We start from the raw sequence: 22596 nt of genomic DNA, 5'->3' as shown, positions 1-22596 counted from the left end.
CCTTGAGCCCAATTCTGAGGTACTCAACATCTCTCCTACGCGTTGTCCTCACCTTCCTGTCCAGAGCTGTGTCCTCCTGCAATTCATTAAGAAATTCAGGTAGAAGGTCATCAATAGTGTTAGTGTCAGTCTTTCCAGCCTTCCTCCAGTGATCAAACATGCTCTTACAAAATGATTTTAAGGTGTCAAGGTCAAATTTTGTCATTTCAGTGAGTCTTCAAGCAAAATTTGGTCACTAGGTATTAGGTCTAGGGTTTGCTTTTACTCCTGTAAAATTTGTTCAAATGTCGGTCCATGTCACAATTCAACTGAGTGTACCATCATTCAGAGGGTTTTCATCATCATTTCAAGTTACAATGGGTCATTTTGCACCTTTTTCATGCTTCAGTTGTGCCTGGGTAAGGTCCATTTCCTTCTCCTAGGGTTTTGGAGGTAATTTCTCTTGGACGGTCATATCATCAGAAAAACTTGTATCCTGATGTTCATCCACCTTCCCCTATCCTTAATGTACCTTATTAAACATTTCCCATCACTAAGATCCCCCGAATTCCTCATTTTCGCACAAACCCTAGTTTCTTGCTACAAACCCTATTTTCTAGGCTAGGCCTGTGTTTTGCCCTTTTGGACCCCTTCCCCTCCCTCAATTTCTGAGATTCCACTTTCCCCTACTTCCTAACATCCCTCCCTACTTCTCAAAATTTCCTCAAGAATTTAGAATCTCCCTATCCCCTTCATTTCGCTTCATTTCAACAAATCCCTTGTTCCACACATCGGGGTAGGTTTTACTCAAATGATGTTTCTGAGTAATCAAAGATGAATTTGGGAACAATGAGAGAATTTTTTGTCCAAAATAGGCCAAGGAAGAAAAACCTCCTTCACTTTTTACATAGGTGTCATGGTTTTAGAGAAATGTCAAAAATACAATTGCCTTGGGAGAATTGTTGCACCTCTGAAGTGACCTTGGGAAAATCACGTTTTATCCTAGCTTGGTTGGCAAAATGACTTGATTGATGAGTCAAATGATAACTAGACACAAAGATATTTCCAATGAGCTATCATGAGCTCAATTTGGAGTTGAGGAAGACATTCCAAAGTTGACTGCAACAGCACTCTGCCTTGAGGCAGCCTCATTTGGCATATTTTGACCAGTCTTGGGAGATTTGTTTTTTGACAGGGAAAATGAACTCCAAATTGAAAAATTCCAGTTGGGTTGGAAAGTAGACTCAATGAAATTTCCAACGAGCTATCCTACACCCAATTTTGACACAAGTAAGGCCTCCAAAAGTCACCTGGAAAAAGGCGCAACACACTGGGAAGGCGTGGCGCATTGGGAGAAAATTTCCAGTGTAAATTTACATTGGTGCGGCGCACTGGGCTAAAAGGCCTGAAATTCATTGAAATCTTCCTCCAAATTGCAAATTATTCTTTCCACAAGTAGGTAGAGCCTCCATTTGTGTGTTTCATCCAAGTTTTTGCTAGGGTAGGGTGGTTGATGGATGGTAATGGTTAAAACAAAAACATCAAACCCTATCTTTTAAAATACCTCAAGGAAACTTGTTGCTAGGATTTCAAATCACTGTTTTGTCACCAAATTCACTCCCTCATCACATTTTTCTTTTTATTTCATCATTCCCTAAGTTCCCCTATCTCCCTAAGTTCATCAATTCCTTCTCCTATATTCCCTTTCCCAAATTCTCAAACCCCACACCTCATACCCTACACAACAATTCCTAACCCTATTCATCAAATCCCTCAAAACCCTCCTACATTTCCCTAATTCCTATAGTCCCAATAGTCCCTAATCCCTCACTACTTTTCCCTCCCCTTCCTTATTTCACTATTTTTCCTTGGTGGCAGAGGTTGCACAATCATTAAGACAGTCCAACACAGTTTGACACATCAACGCCACAGGTCCAGGATAAAGACAAAAGAGGCAAAAAGAGCATGATCGACTCCAGATATTGGCTGAGGCATCCTTGGCCCACCATTTCCCTTGATGAAGAAGCTCCAGCCCAAATTTCAAGAAATTTGGAGCAATTTTTGACATTTTGAAATTTTTTGCACTAAAAAACAAGGTTTTTCTCCCTGTGCGCCGCGCCACATGGCGCACGCTTTTGATAGGAAGCCCCAAATGGAAAAAAGTTTATATTTTTGTATTTTGCATGAAAAATCATGACTGCTGGTGCATGGCCAAGAAGTTTGGGCAAGTTTTGAGTCCTCAGGAGGTCAAAAACACTCAAAAAATGACCTCTCTGCCCCTATTTTGACACACAGGAAGCAGTCTTGGGAGATTGAAGTTTTGGAGGGGCAAATGACACCCAAATTAAGAAATTCCACTTGGGTTGGAAAATAGACAGGTAGGGCTTTCCAACAAGCACACTTGGGCTCAATTTGGACATCAGGAAGTGCCTCAAACGCAGCCCCAAAGTGGCGCAATGCACAGAGAAATTGGCGCGACGCACAGAGGATTTTTGCTCAATTTTTCACCTTCCAGCTCAAAAATTCGGCCAGTTTGACTAGTTTTGCTTTGTCATGTAATTTTTGATCTATCTTGATGTAATTTGATGAACATGATGTAATTTTGGCACTTATTTACTTGTTTTAGAGGATTCATTCACTAAAAAGTGAAAATTTGATGAATGAATCAGTTTCCTACCTTATAGAGGCAAGTTGTTTTGACTGCCTAGATTTTAGTGCTTTGTTTAGAATTGGTTGAAACAGCTCCTAGAATGACGAGCTCGACCCCTAGAAGAAAGGGAATAGGTTTGGCTTGCCTATATTATGTAATTTCTAAGTCATTTTTAGGGTTGGACACTTGGGATTGCTTTGGGATATCATTGTACATTCTATCTCTGCATTTTTGGCTAAGGAAAGACCAGGGTTTTGCAGCACTGTTTGGGATCCATGTGGTTTTATGTTTTGATGGTGTGCTTCTCTAAGTAATTGTAATTTCATTAGTGTTATGTGTATCATTTTCCTCTCTTTTCTTCTGAATTTGAACAAATGAGTGATTAAGGTGGAATCTATTAACTGTTATGCTCTGCCTTTGAATTTGTTTAAATTTCCATGTTTTCATCTGTTTAAGGAGAATTCTTGAGACTCTCTTGCTCTCCTTAGCTCCTCACCAGTTCGATCTATTCATTCACTCAATTTAAAAGCATCAAAACGATTGCCTTCCTTGCCCCAATCAGAACTTTGCAGAAACTGTGCCTCATCCCTGAGCCCAATTTGCCTTTCCCTGTTTCCAACACAAAACTCCCAAAAAATCACAAGAAACCCTTGTACTTAATACCTAGCCTAAGATTAGCTTTTATTATAGTCATCTTGAGCCCCATCGATTATCTTTTGCAGAGATCGACCCGGAGAGAGCCCTCTCATGTCCTCGTAGGGCTAGCTACGAGGCTGAGCGTGGTTTGATGTGGACCTAGAACCTTGTCTTTTCAGCCTGAGGCAAATCTAGGCTCTAACAAATAGAAGGCAATTGACTCTGCTCTTCGGGATCCTCAATTAGTTAAGGTTCAAACAATCTCAAGCAATCTGCATTCACGATTGAGTAGATGTGCATGTAAGCTGGTAGATCAAGGCGAAAAGTATTCTCACCAATTTTCTCAAGTATCCTGAAAAGTCCATACTTGATAGGCTTTAGCTTTTTACCTTCACCTTGCATCTTGTCCTTGCTAATGTACAACCAGACTTGGTCACCAACTTGGAAACTATGCTCCATCCGATGCTTGTCATGCCTTGCCTTGTATTTGGCTTGGCTCTTTTCTAGCTGTTCCTGTACTGCCTGGTGGATCTCTTGGATTTGCTCAATGAACCTAGTTGCCCTGTCCACATCACTGTGTCCCTCAACTGTAGTGTCTTTACCAAAGACAAAATCCAAAGGAGACCTTGGTGTGAAACCAAAACAGGTCTCAAAAGGAGATCTCTGTGTAGAATAATGTTTGGCTCTATTGTAAGCATGTTGCACATAACACAAATGTTCATCCCAAAGCTTAGGATGCTTGCTGCAATATCCCCTGAGTAACTGGATTATTGTCCTGTTTACCACTTCTGTCTGGCCATCGGTTTGTGGATGGAAAGCTGTGCTCTTCTTCAGTTTGGTGTCCATCAGTTCCCACAGACTTGACCAAAACTTCCCCACAAATCGGGTGTCTCGATCAGATAGAATGGAAGTGGGTAATCCAAACTGAACCCATACATGTTGAAAGAATAGTTTTGCAGTTTGTTCAACTGTAATCTGTTTACTACAAGGTATCAAAATACACATTTTGTTGAACCTATCCACAACAACATACAAATAATCACGACCTTTCCTAGATTTAGGTAGTCCTCCAACAAAATCCATGGAAACACTTTCCCAAGGATGAGAAGGTATTGGTAATGGAGTGTATAAGCCTAGTTTTCTGTTACTGGGCTTGCTTTTAGCACACATAGTACACCCTCTTACATATCTAGAAACTGTCTTGTTCATTTTTGGTCAATAAAAAAATCTTTGCAGTTGTGCAACTGTTTTACTTACCCCAAAGTGACCTGATATTAGAGAAGTGTGTGCTTCTCGAATTATCTTTACTCTTTTAGTTTGTGGAATGCATAACTTCCCACAACGATATAAGAGTCAGTCCTTTACACGATAATCCAATTATTCTACTCGTTTGCCTTGACTTAAAGTTGCATATACATCTTTGAAATCTATTTCTTGAGCATATTGTTCAATGTAGCTCTCATGTAACACATAATTATGCTTAAGTATAGTAGATGCATTTCTAATGGGTTTAGATAACATATCTGCAACTTTATTGTGTATGCCCTTTTTATATCTGATGACTAAATAAAACTGTTGTAGAAACCCCATCCATCTATAATGTCTTGATTGTTGCAACTTAGTTTGGGAGTGTAGATATTGAAGTGGCTGATGATTAGTATGTATTACTATCTCTTTGCCCATTAAGTAATGTTTCCACTTTTTCACACTCTGTACTAATGCATACAATTCTTTGTCATATGTAGGATAGTTAATTATTGCATAATTAAATGTCTCAAAATGATAACATATGGGTTTATCGTGCCGTGTCAACACTGCTCCCATGGCATAGTCACTGGCATCTGTTTGGATCTCAAATGGTCTTTGAAGATCAGGCAGTGCTAGTACAGGTGTTGTACTAATATTTTCTTTCAAGGTGTCGAAGGCTTTCTGCTGTTTTCCTCCCCAATGAAACAACTTGTTCAATCATGTTAAAGCATGTAAGGGAGCTGCAATTAAGGAAAACTTAGAAATGAACTTTCTCCAATATTGTGCTACCCCTAAGAAGCTTCTAACTTCTGTAGCAGATTTGGGTTTAGGCTAGTTCACAATGACTGCCACTTTAGAGGGATCTATCTTCAATTCACCACCCCCTACTATATGTCCCAAATAATTCAAAGATGTTTTGCCAAATTCACATTTTGAGAGTTTAACATAAAGTTTTTCTCTTTTCAAAACATCTAGTGTCTACTTAACATGCTTTAAGTGTTCTTCCCATGTTTTGCTAAATATCATAATGTCATCCAGATACACAATAACAAAATCATCAAGAAAAGGTCTGAGTACATCATTCATTAATCTCATGAAAGTAGCAGGAGCATTAGTTAAGCCAAAAGGCATAACCAGCCACTCATACAATCCCTGCTTTGTTTTGAAAGCAGTCTTCCATGCATCTTGTTCTGCAACTCTGACCTGATGGTACCCACTATGGAAGTCTAGCTTGGAAAAATAAACAGCTTCTTTCAATTGATCTAAAAGATCATCTATGCGAGGAAGGGGATAACGGTTTTTGATTGTTATCTTATTCAGTGCTTGGTAATCAATGCACATTCTCCACGATCCATCTTTCTTTCTCACCAAAACGATTGGTGACCCACATGATGATGTGATAGGTCTGATGAACCCTTTCTCGAGCAACTCCTACACCTGCTTCTTGATTTCAGCATTCTCTAAAGCAGACAACCTGTACATTCCAATGTTAAGCAATGGAGCATCTTGCTGCAAAATAATACCATGCACTATTTCCTTTTTGGGTGGCAGACCTTTAGGTTCTTGAAACAAGATATCATACTCTGAAACAACCTTTTCTCAATCAGCTTTCCGTTTAGCATTACAGCCCTCAAATACATTGGTTTTATCAGGTTTCTTTTCCTTTACAAACATCAGTAAGAATTGTTTGCATGAATTTATCATTCGTTTCATCTGCCCTGAGTTTATGAGAGTATAATTATTCTTGAGCTTGAGCTCTTACAAAGTATTCGATTCCATCTTTAACAAGTAGATACTTGTTCTCAGCTCTATAGAAAATAACGTTTCTGTCATACAAGTAAGGACATCCTAAAACAATTCCACATATATCCAAAGGAATTATGTCTAACTCAACCTCATCTACAAATGCTGACCCAAAAGAAAACTTGAGTTTGCATTGTCTAGTCACTTGTAGTTGTGCTTTATCATTCAACCATCCTAATGGGTATGGTTTCTTGTGAGGTGTAGTTACTAATCCCAACTTCTTTACAATTGCTTCAAAAATTAAATTTACTTGTGAGCCACTATCAAACAAAGTATCAATATTTTGATGCTTGGAAATAACTCGAATATGGAAAAGCTCATGTCTTTTTCTCTCATTTTCTTCATCAATAATAGATTGTGCAGAATTACTAATAGATACTTCAGAGTTGTTACCTCTTATACCTGTGGCTGCAATAGTTGTTTCATCTCTTGAGTCTGACCCCAAATCTTTTTGAATAGCTGCAGCAGTCTTCTTCTTCTTGCCCTTGAACTTCTTAGGTCTCAGCTCCGGATGCAGAATCCAATAGTGCTCATCATCATGCCCATCCTTCTTACAGTGAGTGCATGAAGACTTGCTCTTTTGTGCAATGTTAGCCTTCCTTGCTTTCCATTTCTGCTTCTTTTCTCCTTATTCTTACTTGCAATGGGTTGGGATGATCCCCCAACTTCTGGACTTCCATTTTTTCCTCTGGCTTCTAGATGAGTAGCTTGTACAGATACCTCATCTATACTAGTGGGATTAAACATGAGGATAGTGTGCCTCATGTAGCTATGTAGACCACCGATATACTTAAACAGAGTCTCAGGTGAGTCTAATGAGATTCCTAGAATCAATGCTCTCTTTCTGAATTCCTAAGTGTATCCTTGTATAGTTTGCTCTTTCAACTATCGAAGAGTTTGCCAGCTCATCATGGCTTGCTACATATAGGCCAATGGATAGAACTGCTTTTTGATTGCAGAAACAAATTCACTCCAGACAGAGATAGTCTTACCATGTCTCTTCATGTAATCTTGGGTCCTGCCTTCCCACCAAACCAAGGCAGTGCCTCCAAGGCGTAGACTTGCCAGCTGAATCTTGCTCTTGTTTGAATCGATACTTTGCACTCTACAATAAACATCAATTTGTCTGATCCAATTGTCCAACTTTTCTGCATTCAACTCTCCATCATATATAGGTAAATCAAATTTAACATCTAGCTTAATCAAAGATGCCTTCTTTTTATGTTCAAGGCTATTAGGAGGTGTGAAAAAGCTTTCTTCTTTCCCTTTGCATTTTGAGTGGTCATGGAAGTGAGACTCATCTTCTCCTTTGTCTTGTTTGGAGCCTCATGAATCTTCATCCTTATGTTTTCGAAAGTCCCTATACGTTTCCTCTACCATGGACTTTATGGCTAGGAAACTATCTATGAATTGAGGGTCTGGCCCTACAGAACCTTCTTTTGACATTGTCTTCCGAGGGTAGACTCTCCCAATTTCAGGATTAGTTTCGACCAACTCTCCTTCTCCTAATTTGAGCTTTGATCTAGTTAGCATTCAACCGCTAAATCCAACACAAGCTTGTTTAACCATAACGACCATGTGCTCTGATACCACTTGATCTGAAACCACTCGTGAGTGATCTCAGTTAATTAAATTAATGAATGAAGGTATTACAGACTCATGTGTTGGTGTGTGTCTATGTTATCTTAGGCAATGGATCGATCAGATTGCAAAATACATAGACACTAGAAAATGGAAAACAGTAAGAGAAACACAGTAAGCAATCTCCGCCGTTAGATCTGGAGCCCCTAGATCCTACGATGTTCGCTCTTATCGCGCGGTTGACTTGCTCAACCGTTAGCTCACGATGAGAGGCGGTTTTCTCTCTCATCTGCTGGACACGCATCGTTCAATGTGTGGAATCACCCGTTCTTTTCCAAATCCGCTTACTGCCCAAAGTGCCTCCGATATTCCACCAGTTTTGGAGCGTAGGATCTGCCTTTCACTTTAGCGCTTTCCCTACGGTTTCTTGGCTTCCCTTGCGACCGAGCGCTCGGGGCCTTTCCTTCTTGAGGGGTTTTGCCTAGCGATGTGCATCAGAAACGACCTCCATTTTCCGATCCAAACTTCCTAATTGCTAGTTTGCGTCCTGTGCGGCCTCAATGGGCCTCGGTCAGCGTGCTTTGACCGAGGTCCTCGTCGTTCCTTGCTAGCTACAAACTGCCACTGTTTAGAGATCCTTCCTGATATCTCTTTTTTCACAAGTTTTTGAAGTCTGTTCTGATTTGATACAGTCATAGCATTTTGATAATTTTTCATGGATCCAATTCGGATCACTCTTGGAGTTTTTATGAATGTGAAAAGAAAAATGGAGGCAATGTTTTCCTAGGAGATGGTTCAAGAACTAAAAGCATTGAATGTGGAGGGGTCAATTTATTTCTTAAATATGGAAGGATTATAACTCACATTGGGGTTTTTCACATTGAAAATTTGGCTAGAAACCCCAGATATGTAAGTAATATGAGTGATGCAAGTGTGCATGTTGTATTTGAAAAGGACACATGCAACATGGTTTGAGGAGCAATGGTGTTGATGAGGGGAGTTCAAATTGGAACTGTATACAAGATGTTAGGAAGGAATTTTAAGGATGGATGTAATATTTGTGTTATTCATGAGGATAACAATGAAAAAGACAAGAACCTGAATATTCTTGAAGAGAAGACATTCTATAAAACAAAAAACTAGGACATATAAGAGAGAAGGGCCTTTGAGCATCACATGGTAAAGGTATCGTTGAAGGCATGTTTAATTTCTCATTAGATTGTGAGTATTGTATATATGGTGAAAAAAATTGAGTGAGAATCTCATCTAGTGCTACAAGAACAAAATGAGTCTAGGAGTATATACATAGTGATGTTCTTGGACTTATTCTTGTTCCAACGCTAAGTAAATCCATGTACTATGTTTCATTCATATATGTTTTATCAACGAACACATGGATCTATTTCTAATAAAATAAATATGAGATTTTTGGTAAATTTAAAGATTTGAATGTTCTTATGGAGAAATAGACATGGAATAAAATAAAGATGTTGAGTATAGAATATGGTGGAGAATTTGCAAAAATAAGTTTGAGAGGTTCCATAAAAAGTGTGAAATAACAAGCCAAAGACTACACCATACATACCTGACAAAATGGAGTTCTAGAAAGAATGAACAAGATGCTAATGGAAAAGGAAAGAAGTAGCTCAATGTTGTAGAGTTATCACAAGGATTCTAAGCAGAGGTAATGGGTACTACATTTTAATTTTTAAATTGGTCACCTACATCAACACCAATAGATAAAACTTCATTTGAGGTATGAATTAGTAAAAACCCTCTCTTAAACATCTCAAAGATTTTGGTTGTGATGCTTATGTGCATGTTCCAAAGGATAAGAAGAGTAAGTTGGATAACAAAGCTAAAACTTGTATATTTAATGGTTATAAAGGAAGTATACAAAGTTATAAACTTCAATACCCAATAACAAGGAAGACTTGGGATGTAGTATTGGAGGTTAAAGCTACTCTGAAGCAAGAAATCCAACCGAGGGAAGAATAACTAGAGACAATAGAGTTTAAGTTGGAGGGTGAAAAAATTGAATAAATAAAAAAATATGAAGGAGAAGAGAAATAATTCCAAACTCTACTCTTGAGGAGATTGGTTCATGATAGAAGAAAACTTGAAAGTTATACCCTACTTCTAACTTTATTTTATTTATTAATAATGGCAATCCTATAAATATTAGGGAGGCAATCATTTCAAGGGACAATAAACTCTAGAAGAAAGCCATGATTGAAGAAATGAATGCCTTGGATAAAAATGAGACTCGAGACCTACTTCAATTATTAGGTGGAAGAAAAAATATTGGTAGCAAATGGGTGGTTCAAAAGAAGTTGAATGTAGAAGGTCAGGTGGAGAAGTACAAAAATCTCTTAGTAGCAAAGGGATATTCCCAGGTTGGGGGAAATAATTTTGGTGAGATTTTTTTCACCAGTGGAAAAAATAACTTCTATTGGATTTCTTTTATTTATCATTGTTCTTTATATTCTTGGAGTAGAGTAGATAGATGTGAAGACAACATTCCTACATGGCGATATTAAATAAAAAATCTACGTAAAACAACCAAGAGGTTTTTTAGTGAAGGGAAAGTAGGAGTTGGTTTGCAATTCAAAGAAGTTCCTATATAGATTAAAATAATTTTTGAATGTGTGGTATCAAAAAATTAATACTTATCTATTGGGACATGGTTTCTCAAGATAAAAAGTTAATTATTGTGTGTATTCCAAGGATGTTAATGATCATTTTATTTATATGGTATTTTATTTTGATGATATGTTTTTGATTGGAAACAACAAGGAAATATTTGAGGATGTGAATGCTTAGTAGTCTTCTAAATTTGATATGAAATATCTTTGTGCAAGAAATTTTGGGCATGGAATTAAAAGAGATTGGACAAATATGACACTCTAGTTGAACTAAAATGAAATATGTTGAGACAATATTGTAGAGGCTTAATACGCATAAATGTCAACCAATAAAGGTCCCTATTCATGTAGTTGCAAATTTATTTGCATATTCGTGTCCCAAGGCATACGAAGAGGTAAAAACATGTCCCATATTCTATACGCCAATGCTTTTGGAAGTCTAATATATGCAATGTTCCACACTAGACCCGACATTTCCCATGTAGTGGGAGTTTGGAATTAGTGTATGTCAAAACCAAGGAATGAAATTGAACAAATTTGAACAGGGCATTTAGATATTTGATTGGCACTTTAAATTGTGATTTTTTTTTAACAATGAAGATCTAGACCTCACAAGGAGATAGATATAAATGGTTTTATTTATATACATTAGGATGGAGATATTCACAATGTAAGATCTAAAAATGGTTATGTTTTTAATTTATTTGGTGGAGCAATTAGTTGGATGAAGAAGAAGTTGGTTGCATTATCAACAATAGATGATGAGAACATGGTAGATTCTTATAGATGTATGGAAGTTATATGAATGAAAATATTGTGTTCAAATATTGGTTTTGTTTAGAAAACAACAAGAATAGGTTATGACAACTCAAGTGTGATTTTTTTGGAAAATAACCCTAGAGATTCATTGACAAAATTTTATAGTATTGGAAAGTGTAGGTTTTAAATTACATTTGGTATCAGATCAATTTTGGCTTCAAGGGGATGTTTTTGTGGCTAATGGGTTGTACTCGAGCCTATGGAAGATCCTTTTATAGTGGGGTATTTGCAAAATTAATTCTTTCCATGAAAGGATATGGTGAGTAGTTCAAAAAAAATTCAATAGGAATAATTTTGAGCCATGGAAGCTCAAAATGGAAGATATGTTGGTGAAAAGAGATCAATGGACCATTTTGGATCCAAGTACTGTATCAACGGGGATGCTGACAATAGACTAGACCAAGTTGGATCAAAAGGAAAAAAGCACAATACAATTGTGTATCTTAGATTCAGTATTACTAAATATTTTAGCATAAGCTACAACAAAGGCATTGTGGAACAAGTTAAGGGCTTTGTATTAGTCTAAGTCCTTGGTGCATAAATTGTTCCTATGGAAAAATTTGAATAGCCTAAGGATAAAGGATTGAGACTTGATAGTAGATAATCTAAATATATTCAATATTGTGGTAAGCTGGCTATTATTTGTTGATATTAAGATTCCATATGAAGATAAGTGTATCATATTATTGGGTTCTTTCTTGATTCATGGGATAATTTGATTTCTTCCATAGGTAGTAATACAACTACTTTAAGTTTCAATGATATAGTCTTGTCCTTGTTATTAAAGGATATGAGACGAAAAAACATGGAAATTCAAAACAAATGTGCCTTATCTGTATGAGGAAGCTCCCATAATATAAATAAAAGTAATTCCTAAAGTGGGAGATCTAAATCTAGAGATAAATCTAAATCTCTAGGAAAATCTGTAAAGTTATGTTGGAGGTGAGGAAAAGAAGAGCATTACAAGAAAGACAAGAGATCCAAAATTGTAGAGAAAGAGAAGGGATTTGATGATGCTCCTTCTATAGAAGAAAAAACCTCCTCAGATGAAGGAGGGGATGTGTACTTGGCTTATTCGAGTACACATGTAGATTATAAGGCATGACCACTCGACTCTAGGGCATCCTTTCATATGACTCCTCATACTGTGATTTTGTGGGTATGAAATATATGATGGTGGTGATGTCTTCATAGGAGATGAATCAATAACTAGAATCATTGGATGGGCAAAATTCAAATTGAATCTCATGGGTGGAAGGATTAAAACACTCCTTGGTATTATGCACATCTTAGGATTGGTTAGAAGTTTGATTTATGTAATCAAGATGAGCGATGAAGGTGTCAAAGCAATGCTTGAAAATGATAGTTGCAAGATGGTTCAAGGAACAACCATATTGTGGAAAGGGGTTTATATTGATAATCTGTATAAGTTATTGGGAAGCACTATTAATGACGGGTGTTTTCCATTGTTCATAAGAGTGGATCTCAAGAAGGAAAAAACTCATGCAGTTTTTGAAGAAAATACTTTGTTGTGGAATTAAAAATGGGGACATATTGGAGAGAAGGGCCTTTGAGTACTACATGGTAATGGTATGGTAGCAGGTATGTCTAACTACTCTATGGTATTTTTATTTCTGTGAAATTGTTTATGTGGGAAGAAAAATATGATAAGATTCTCTTTTGGTGATACATGGGTAGAGAAAATATTATAGTTGGTGAAAAATGATGTGTTTGGACTTGTGTCAGTTCCATAATTGGGTAAATTTGTGTACTATGTCTCATTTATAGATGAATTCTCTAGGAATACATGGATGTATTTCCTTAGGAAGAAACTAAAGTCTTTGACAAATTCAAAGAGTTTAAGGATCTTGTGGAAAATTAGACTAAGAAGAAATTGAAGTTTTGAGGAAAGATAATGGTGGAGAATTATGCGGGAATGAATTTGAAGAATTCTGTTAGAAGTGTGGTATAGCAAAGTAGAAAACTACTCCATACACACCTCAACATAATGAAGTTGTATAAAGGATGAATAGGACACTAATGGAGAAGCAAGGAACATTATCAATGGTAGTGGGTTAGGATAGGAATTTTGGGAAAAGTAGTGGCTATTGCTTATTACCTAGGAAATAGATCACCCTCATCAATATTGGATGATAAGACTCCACATGAGGTATGGAATTGTAGGAAAAAATCTCTTAAACATCTCAAGGTATTTTCAATTATGTTTATATACACGTTCCAAAGGAGAATAGGGTTAAGCTAGATAAGAAAGTTGAAAAGTGTATCTTTATTGGACATAAAGATGGTCTAAAAGGTTATAAGCTTTGCAACCCATAAACTAGGAAGGTTATGTATAGTCAAGATGTAGCATTTAGAGAAATCAAAGATGTTGTCAAACATGAAGTCCTACCAAGGGAGCAAGAATTATGGAAGGTAGAGTTTGAATTGGAGGATGATGAATCAAACTTCACATAAGAACATGAATCAAAATAAGGAAAGCCACATACTTTGGTATTGAGGAGATCAAATTGGGAAAGAAGGAAACCATAAATGTATACTCCACCTAATTTCTGATCATATTTTTCTTTGTTTATTATTGATGATTGTATTAGAACTGCTAGGGAGGAAGTGGATTCAAAGAATGGAAAACTCTGGAAAAATGCCATGGTTGAAGAAATAACAACCTTAGAAAAAAATGATACTTGAGATCTAATGGAGCTCTTGGCTTGAAGAAAACCCATAGGAAGTAAATGGGTGTTTAAAAAAAAGTTGAATGTAGAAGGAAAAGTGGAGAAATACAAATCTTCGATAGTAACAATGGTTTACTCCTAGGTAGAGGGAATTGACTTTGGTGATATATTTTCTCTTGTTTCTATTGAAATGTGGCAACAAGAATATTCCAATTTTAATTTGTCCTTGAATTAGAATTGAGAATTAAAATTCGAATTTAGTCTCACCAGCTGCTTGAAAAATAATTAATTAATTCATCTTGGATTAATTAGTTGGAGAAATTAAAGCTAGAAGCCTTTGTGAAGTCATGCAATAGTTATCCCTTAAATTAAGGAGTTTATCCCTTAATTAAGGAGATAATGATGACTTATAATTGAGTTGTAATTAGTTAGCTCAGCTAACTAAGTTATGTCTAGTTAAATTAGTTCCAAACCGTTTGAGGAACTAATTGTGAGTTCAGTAAGTTAATGCATGCATGCACCAAACTAGCGTACTCCAGATAACTGAAGATTCTCTCTATTATCTCTCAGGTTGTTCCCAAAAGTTATAAGAAAGGGAATACAGCAGAGGTAACCACAAACCAATCTTTTAGATACAGAATCTAGCCAATCTGCATCCAGAGAGGGCTCTCTCTTTATGATTTAGCTTTGTTTTTAAAGGTGTTAGGCTAGTTATGAAGTTCAAGGGTTTTGTTTTGAGTTTGGGTGGTGAGATTCAAATAGAACAGTGAGGTAAAATTGAAGAGTTCAGTCCATTGGGCATGGTGGAGTAAAAAAAGGATGGCTTTCTAGATTTGGTTTCTAACAGAGGATGGCATCACAGAGCAAGGTAGTCAAACAGGGAACAAATAAAGGCTGGAATCAGATGGAATGGGCTCAAATGGGTGAAGGGCAGTTAAGAATCCTTCAACATATTGAAAGAGGGAAAATGGATGATTACTGACAAGGAGCAGTTAAGAATTCCTTAGCAAATAAACAATATGAGAGAATCAGGAAACAGGAGCAATTAAGAATTCACTGTTTATGCTAATTCTGAAGAAAACACAGAGAATAATAAAGACTAAAAACAGAGTGTAGTTAAGCAAATTCTGAATTAACCTTTTTCTTTACCATTGAGATTATGAAACATAGGTGATATAATAAACATGAAAACTGTAAAACACAAGATATAAGGGACTTATTGATCCGAAGTTTGATTCAAGAATTCTGTGACAAGTCCTCTACTTCAATTTTTCATCCAGTAGGCCAGACAATAGTTTGATCCCAATAGCTTGTTATTCCAAAAGGTCAGTATTACAACAAAGTCTAGGAAATCTACACATACCCAACCTCTTTAAAACTCTAATGAAGGGTGTATTTATACAACAAAATATGTACAACAAGTATCTCATCCAAGCTGTGAAATAATATCTGGATTTTAACCTAAAGTAATTTATAAGCAAAGTAGAAACAACTAACTTATGATGTGCTAGAGGCAGGCTTTTAGGGTTCGGCTCGCAGTTGTCCTATAGTAGCTCTGCGCCGACTGTTTGTCTTAACTCTTATCTCCTGTCTTTAATTCTGCACTGATACTATTTAATGCTCCTCTGATACTCTTTGACTTGTTGTGTACCCTATTTTCTTTGTTCATATATGTCCAGTGCTTAGCCCAAAATATCCATGTATACCTCCATTTCCTTCTTCTGTGAGCATGGAAGTCCCTTTGTTTGCTTTAAATTGTGCTTAAAAGGGAAGAAAAACTGTAAATGGCAGTTTGGCTGAGGTTGCAAGCTCATTTCTAGAGATTTTCTAGTCGGGAGGCGGTTGAAACCCTGGAAATGCAACCACGGCAGATAACATACCCAGAGCGTTGTTCGCAAACAAAAACATAGCAAAAATGACCCTTTTTCCCTTTATTCGACAAAATGAAGTTTTGGCGGGAAATCATGATTTGACGGATGGGTGATGTCAGCAAAGGGTACGGGACAAATGAATTGGCAGTGACGTCAGCAGAAGGTGATGTGGTAGGGTGACGTCAGCCGGGGGGCGGTAAATGGTTTCGCCCGCACCGCTTTTGGGGTTGGTCGGTTTCAAGCGGAGGGGCAGCGAACACCCCGGGAGCATACCGCGTGGCAACGGTACAGGAGTTAAAACTGTTGATTCCCTAGGCGTTAACGTGCGGCGGTTGAGGGGGGTGCGAAATGGATATCCACCGTCGGATGCGAGGGCGCCTATCAGATGGTGGGTGCTGTCTGGAGATGGGGGTTGGTTAATGTGCGGGCCCAGTATATTAAACAGTGTTGTTTATGGTTTTTTTTCGGGGTTACTCTCATTGGTGGGACTTGGTGATTTATTAACGTGGGGTTAATTAATCCATGTTTTATATACAGTGATATGGTTATAGTTTTTTTTTTTTTCCGGGGAAAATAGAGTTCGTAATTTTATTCATATAATGAAGAAAATTACATGTTGTAGATGCAAGTAGCATATGCCATAAACCGTCCATGAGGAGGACGGATACAAAAAGGAAATTATTTACAAAATAGCCGCAATCCTAATCTTTGCGGCCCTTTTTCTTCTCCACTCTACGCCAACCCTGTGTGTCAGGGGAGGGAACAATGAGAGCCCGCGAGGATTCCAGATTGTTCACTGTTGTATCCTTGTCGGAATCAGAGCCTTCCGAACCATGAGTTCTTTTGATGCCCCCCACATCCAGCTGAGGAGATTGCTGGGGATGAAATTTGGGCGATTCCGGATGAGGATCAGGGGAGATATCCTTTTGTGTACACTGCTGTTCCATATTGGTGTCTGATTCCTCTTGATTGACTGCCTGCTCAGGGAGTATGTCCTCTTCTTCCAGCGGTTCCGTGTGCTGCCAACCATTGGGCTTTTTTTTCCTGTTCTTGTTTCCTTTGGGATTCTTTTTAACCAGGGGGCAGTCAAATTGGAGGTGTCCAGTTTGCCTGCAACTGCGACATCTAAATGCGGTATTTTCATAGTCAAGGGGCTGCAGCCACTGTGAGTTGTTGAAGTTCAGTGTGATATGTTCAGGCAGCCCCTGACTCATATCCACTTCAACGCAAATTCTGGCGAAGGAGAAGATACCTCTGCTTAATCTGTCCTCGTCCATTTTTATGAATTTCCCTAAGGTATTCCCAATGGCTGCTAAAGCTAAGTGATGCCAGAAATGTAGTGGGAGATTATGAAGCCGTACCCAAACCGGCATAGTTGTGATTTTCATAGTGTTTGCATCAAATTCAGCGAACCAAGGAGTAACAAAAAGACCAGCATTACCCCAAAACCAAGGCCCCTCAGTAATGGTACTATCCCTTTCTTCTTCTGTATGGAAACAGACAATGAAGTACCCTTTTGAGCATAGATGTACATCGCATTCTGGAGTCCAATTGGAATAAATCCACTGATGTAAAGCATCAGATTTTGGCCAGAAGCCATTGAATCTACATATTACAGCATTTTTAGTGAAGGCAGAGTGTAGAGCTGTTACCTCTGGCAATGAAATTTGGAGCCTTGGGGATTCCAGCTTTTGATCTACAATATATGGGCCTGGTATCTCTGTTAGTGTCTCTGGTTTATTCTGCATTTTGTCTTTGCCCTTGACTGCGTCACGGAATGAAGCTGGCGCCTTTGAACCAGAGCCCTTACTTCCACCGCGCAGCCTTAGGTTGAGAAGTATGGTTGTATCTTGACTGATCCCATATTCCTGAATAGTATGCTGGTCCTGTAGACACCGTCCTGCGCAAATCAGGTTCTGTTGATTTGAGGGTATTCCAAGCTGTTGTTGTATTTCTTCTTTAAGCGCTTGTATGGTTGTGCCCATACGAAGTCGCATGCATCGATGTCCTTTCTCAGTAGATTTTATAAAAATTTGAACCCTGTTTTCTTCCTGGTAGTGTTCAGCCGCTTTGTGGGTGAGCACCTGTGGGATATATATGATCGCTCCCCTGTTTTTATACTTCTCTTTAGTGTTATTCCCCGGCTCAGCGCCCAGCTCATAAGTAGCCACTGAGGACCGACCCCTTGCAACTTTGCTGGGTTTTCGCTGTCCAGATGGTAGCCAGGCTGACGATGCAGAGTACCACTCTAATTCGGTATCATGTTCTGGCTGTGTTCTGGAGTCTTCCCCACGCTTGTAACCCCCAGGGCGCGCGTCAAGGGCAAGGGAGATAGCCGCCGAGGGCCGCACTGAACAGATATTGGCATACAAGAAGAGTTGAGACCAAGCCTCCATTGCCCAGTTCCATGTATAGGTCCGTTGCTTCATGGTACTCCTGTAATTAGTTCGGTTCAAGTTAAAACAAAAAATCACCTCCTTTGTATAAGCGAGATTCTCAACATCCAACAGGTCGCGAGTATCAAAGCCCATGTCAGCAAGTGAAAAGATTAGAAAGGGGATCCGTCCAGCGACCATCCCCGGGCACGAAATATCTCCGGGAGTTCCCAGCACAACCCCCTGCTGTGTACCTTGGGCGAACAGAAGTCCCCACTCAGGCCTTGTATCGCTATTGGGTACAAAATCGCCATGTCCCTCTTCCTGTGCGTGATTCAAAATGTGGAGGGTAACCCACTGCGCCCTTTGAGCCCCCAGACCCGTCTGTTTCAAATAGAGACAGGGCGTCCATAGCATTTCAGTCTGCCGGTGAGGGCATAACTCCGAGAGCCCAAGTGCTAGGAGTAAGCCAGTAAGGCCGCGCTTGGATGATGCATTCATGTGATGAAGAGACCTCCATTGCCGCCATGATTCATGGCTTCCATGGCAGCCCTTCAGGCCGACAGCAGGCAGGGGCGAGGCGGCCGCACCCAGGGAAGCGATCTTGTACAGAGTAAACCCTAGCTCCATCGTTTTTTTTTTCAAGTTTTTACCGTGATATGGTTATAGTTAACCGGGGGCAGGAATATTAAAACAATCGGGGTTTTTAACATATATACATAATACAGGGAGGGGAAAAATTTATATGGGATTTATACAATAAAGTTAGAGTTAATATGAATTTGTGAAATGAACCAGCACTTAGTCAACATGTTTAAAAACTTAGGTAAAGGGAAAAAAGAGTTTATATGAGATATGTAGCCATTTTCCTAAGTACAACAGAGTTTTACTCAGGCAAATGTTTATGAAATGGAATGGGTGATTTTAGATATATTAAGCAGATCTTAATACCTTTGGGGGAGATTAGTGAATGATTTAGGAAAATGTATGAAGGGGAGTTAGTCATGAAATCTGCCTCGCTTGAGCTGCATCAAGAGTAATGTCATGGCACTTGTGATAGAGGTAATATTAACACTTTGAGAGACAAAATCTATCACAAGTCTCATTCTGCAACACCATTCTACCTACCCGACCTACTTTGCCTAGCATTTTTCTTCTTTCTTTTGGGTGCACTTGGACTAGAAAACCCTCATCAGTCTTTCTTTTCTTTGTATGGTAAGCCTACCTAAGTCTGCACTTATTACTTCCAAGGGCTCAGATTAAACAGTTGAGCTCCTTTGCTTCTATACCTATGTACTTATCCGCCAAGATTAAACAGTTTGGACAGATTTTATTCTCTAACTCTAAAACAGGAAATTCAAACATGAACTGGCCAAGATTAAGTTGTTTGGCCATTCATCAATTGTGGCATGAAGTTCAACAAGCTGCACACAATGCTTTATTTGCAGAAAATGAAATAGTAGTGGCATTTGGGACTTGCACACTTTCCTGGTCTTTCTTTATTTGGGGTCATTTCTTTAATTTTTTCTTTTGACCATTTTTATTCTTTTTACCCTTTGATTTTTCTTTTAGGGTATACCCTCTTTACATTTTTTAATTTTTTTGATAATATGGAAAACTTTACAGCAAGGAAATGATGAACATATTATAGAGCCCATCAAGTCAATCATGAAATATGACACCTATTGCTATAGGAGTACAACACTGGCTCCACTTGGGGATGGCTTTCCTTGGTGGAAAGTCAAGAACAGCAGGTCAGAGAGCCTTGTGAATAACTTGGACTGTGTTCTGAAATCTTCCTTTGCTAGTTGCTTTATTGCATATATGGCAGCACTCTTGTGAAGCTTAGGGCCTTCTCTTCGGGCTTCAACTGCAGCAAGTTACTATCCTATTCAAAACTGTGATATTATCAAGGATATAGTATGCACATGTTAGAGTCAAAATACATCAAAAAATTGGATCAAAGTAATGTTTCAGCATTCGACCATTCACTGGTCCTTCTTCTGTTTCTGTTCCATCCAGGATTTTCAGAAAGTAAGTATTGTTCCCTTGTAAGGCCTGGATGATAAATGGTCCTTTCCATAGGAAGTCAAACTTCCCATGCTTTCCTTTGTCTTCTCTCCTGGAATCCCACCTTAGAACTTTGTATCCAATGTAGAAGTCTTCTGCTTTGGTCCTTTTATCAAATATTTTATTAAGTTTTTCTTGTAACACTTGAGATATTTGGTGCACTTCTTCTCTGGTCTGCTGCAAATGGATGGTCTGATTTATTCTCCTTTGAATGTCATTGGGTTCCACCTGAGTTTCTTGCAGCAATTTCATTATAGGAATTCCTAAAGATGAAGGAAACATAGCCTCCATGCCATAAATTAGCTCATAAGGGTTGGTTCCAATAGATCTCTTTGTAGTAAGTCTGTCTGCCCATAGTGCATTTGTAAGCTTCTTGTGCCAATTTTTCTTGTTCTCTTCCAGCAGTTTCTTAATGATATTGATCAGGATTTTATTGGAAGACTTAGCTAGACCATTACCTTGAGGGTAATAGGCTGTGGAATGGCCTAAAGTGATGTGGTATTTGCTGTAGAAATTTATCAGTTTCTTGGACTTGAAGGCAACAACATTATCAGTTATGATTTTTTCAGGACAACCAAACCTAGACAAGATGTTGGTCTCTAAGAATCCTATGATCACTGTATCATTGGCTTGTCTAGAAGGAATGACTTCTATCCATTTGGTGAAATAGTCGGTGGCAGTATGAATCCATTTATGTTTGCCAGAAGAAGGAGGATGGATTTCTCCAATGAAGTCCAAACCCCATTGCTGAAAGAGTTTTTCAGTGGAAATAGGTCTCAAGGGTAAAGGTAACAGTTTCCTTTTGCCTTCAAAAATTTGGCATTGTGGCAAGCAATAACAAACTTCTTTACATCAGCGAACAAGGATGGCCAGTAAAATCCAACCCTTAGAATTTTGTCTGCAGTTGATTTCCATTACAGGTGTCCGCCGCAGTCCCTTGCATGAAATTATTTGAGAATTTTGTTAGCTTCTTCTTTTATTAAACAATTCAATAAAATACATTCATGATTTTTCCAAAAAAGAGCATTATCTAAAATACATAATTTTGAAGATTTCATCTTTAAAAACCTTTTCTTTGTTCTTGGTAACCTTGTAGGAGCCTGCAGGTTTAATAATACATGAATAATGTCAGCATACCAAGGTGATTCTAAGAAGGCCTGGCTGATTTGTGGAGTCGCCATCTCCTGTTTGTTATCCAATTCATTGATGTCTAGGGCTTGAAGGTTTGTTTCAATCATGAGTTTAGCCAATCCCTGTCCTTTTATAAGCTTTGTAGGTTTTATTTCAATGTCATACTCCAATATTTTAGCTATCCATTTACCTCGTTTGCCTTCAATTCCATCCTGAGTCAGGATATCTTTGACAACAGCATTTGGCACATAAGCTACTATATGTGAGTATAATATGTAGACTCTAAAGTTTTGAATGGCTTTCACAAGTGCATAAGCCTGTTTTTCCACGATTTTATATTTCAGAGGTGCATCCCTAAGTGCTTTACTGAAAAATGCTATGGTTTTTTCACATCCTTGATCATCTTTTTAGAGTAAAACAACTGCTATGGTGTGTTCTGATGCAAATGAGAAAATTATGAAGTCTCTGTTAAACTTTGGACTTGTAAGGTTTGGTGTTCTGGTTAAAGCCAATTTAATTTCTTCAAATGCTTGTTTGGCTTCTGCTGTCCATTTAACCTTTGAATCCTTTTTTAACATATTGTTCAACAATCTAATCAATTCAGCCAAATTAGGTATGAATCTTCTCAAAAAGTTAATCTTCCCTAGGAAAGCTTGAAGTTCTTTGACATTTCTGGGGTGGGGTATTTGCAGAATATCTTCTACTCTAGTAGGATCAATTCTGATGCCATCTTTGGAGATGATATGGCCTAACAGTTTGCCTTCTTCTAGACCAAACAGAGACTTTTTAGGATTCAATGAAATACCATATTTTCTGCATTTTAGGAACACTTGTCTTAAATGATCTAAATGTTGCTAATCTGATCTAGAAAATATAGTGAGGTCATCTAGATATACAACCAGAAAATCGTGAATCTCTTTTGCAAAATCTATGTCCATTGCTCGTTGAAAGGATGCCCCTGCATTCTGAAGTCCGAATGGCATTTTAACATATTTGAAAGTACCCCATAGTGTTGTAAATGCAGTTTTTTCTTGGTCCTTAGGATGAACTCGAATCTGATTAAAGCCTGAAAACCCATCCAAAAGTGAAATCCTAGAA

The sequence above is a fragment of the Pinus tabuliformis genome, chromosome J, assembly GCF_031772625.1.
Source record: "Pinus tabuliformis cultivar Carrire ecotype Pingquan chromosome J, CPIR1, whole genome shotgun sequence".
Classification (NCBI taxonomy): domain Eukaryota; kingdom Viridiplantae; phylum Streptophyta; class Pinopsida; order Pinales; family Pinaceae; genus Pinus; species Pinus tabuliformis.
Note: the sequence above shows the minus strand (reverse complement) of the source record.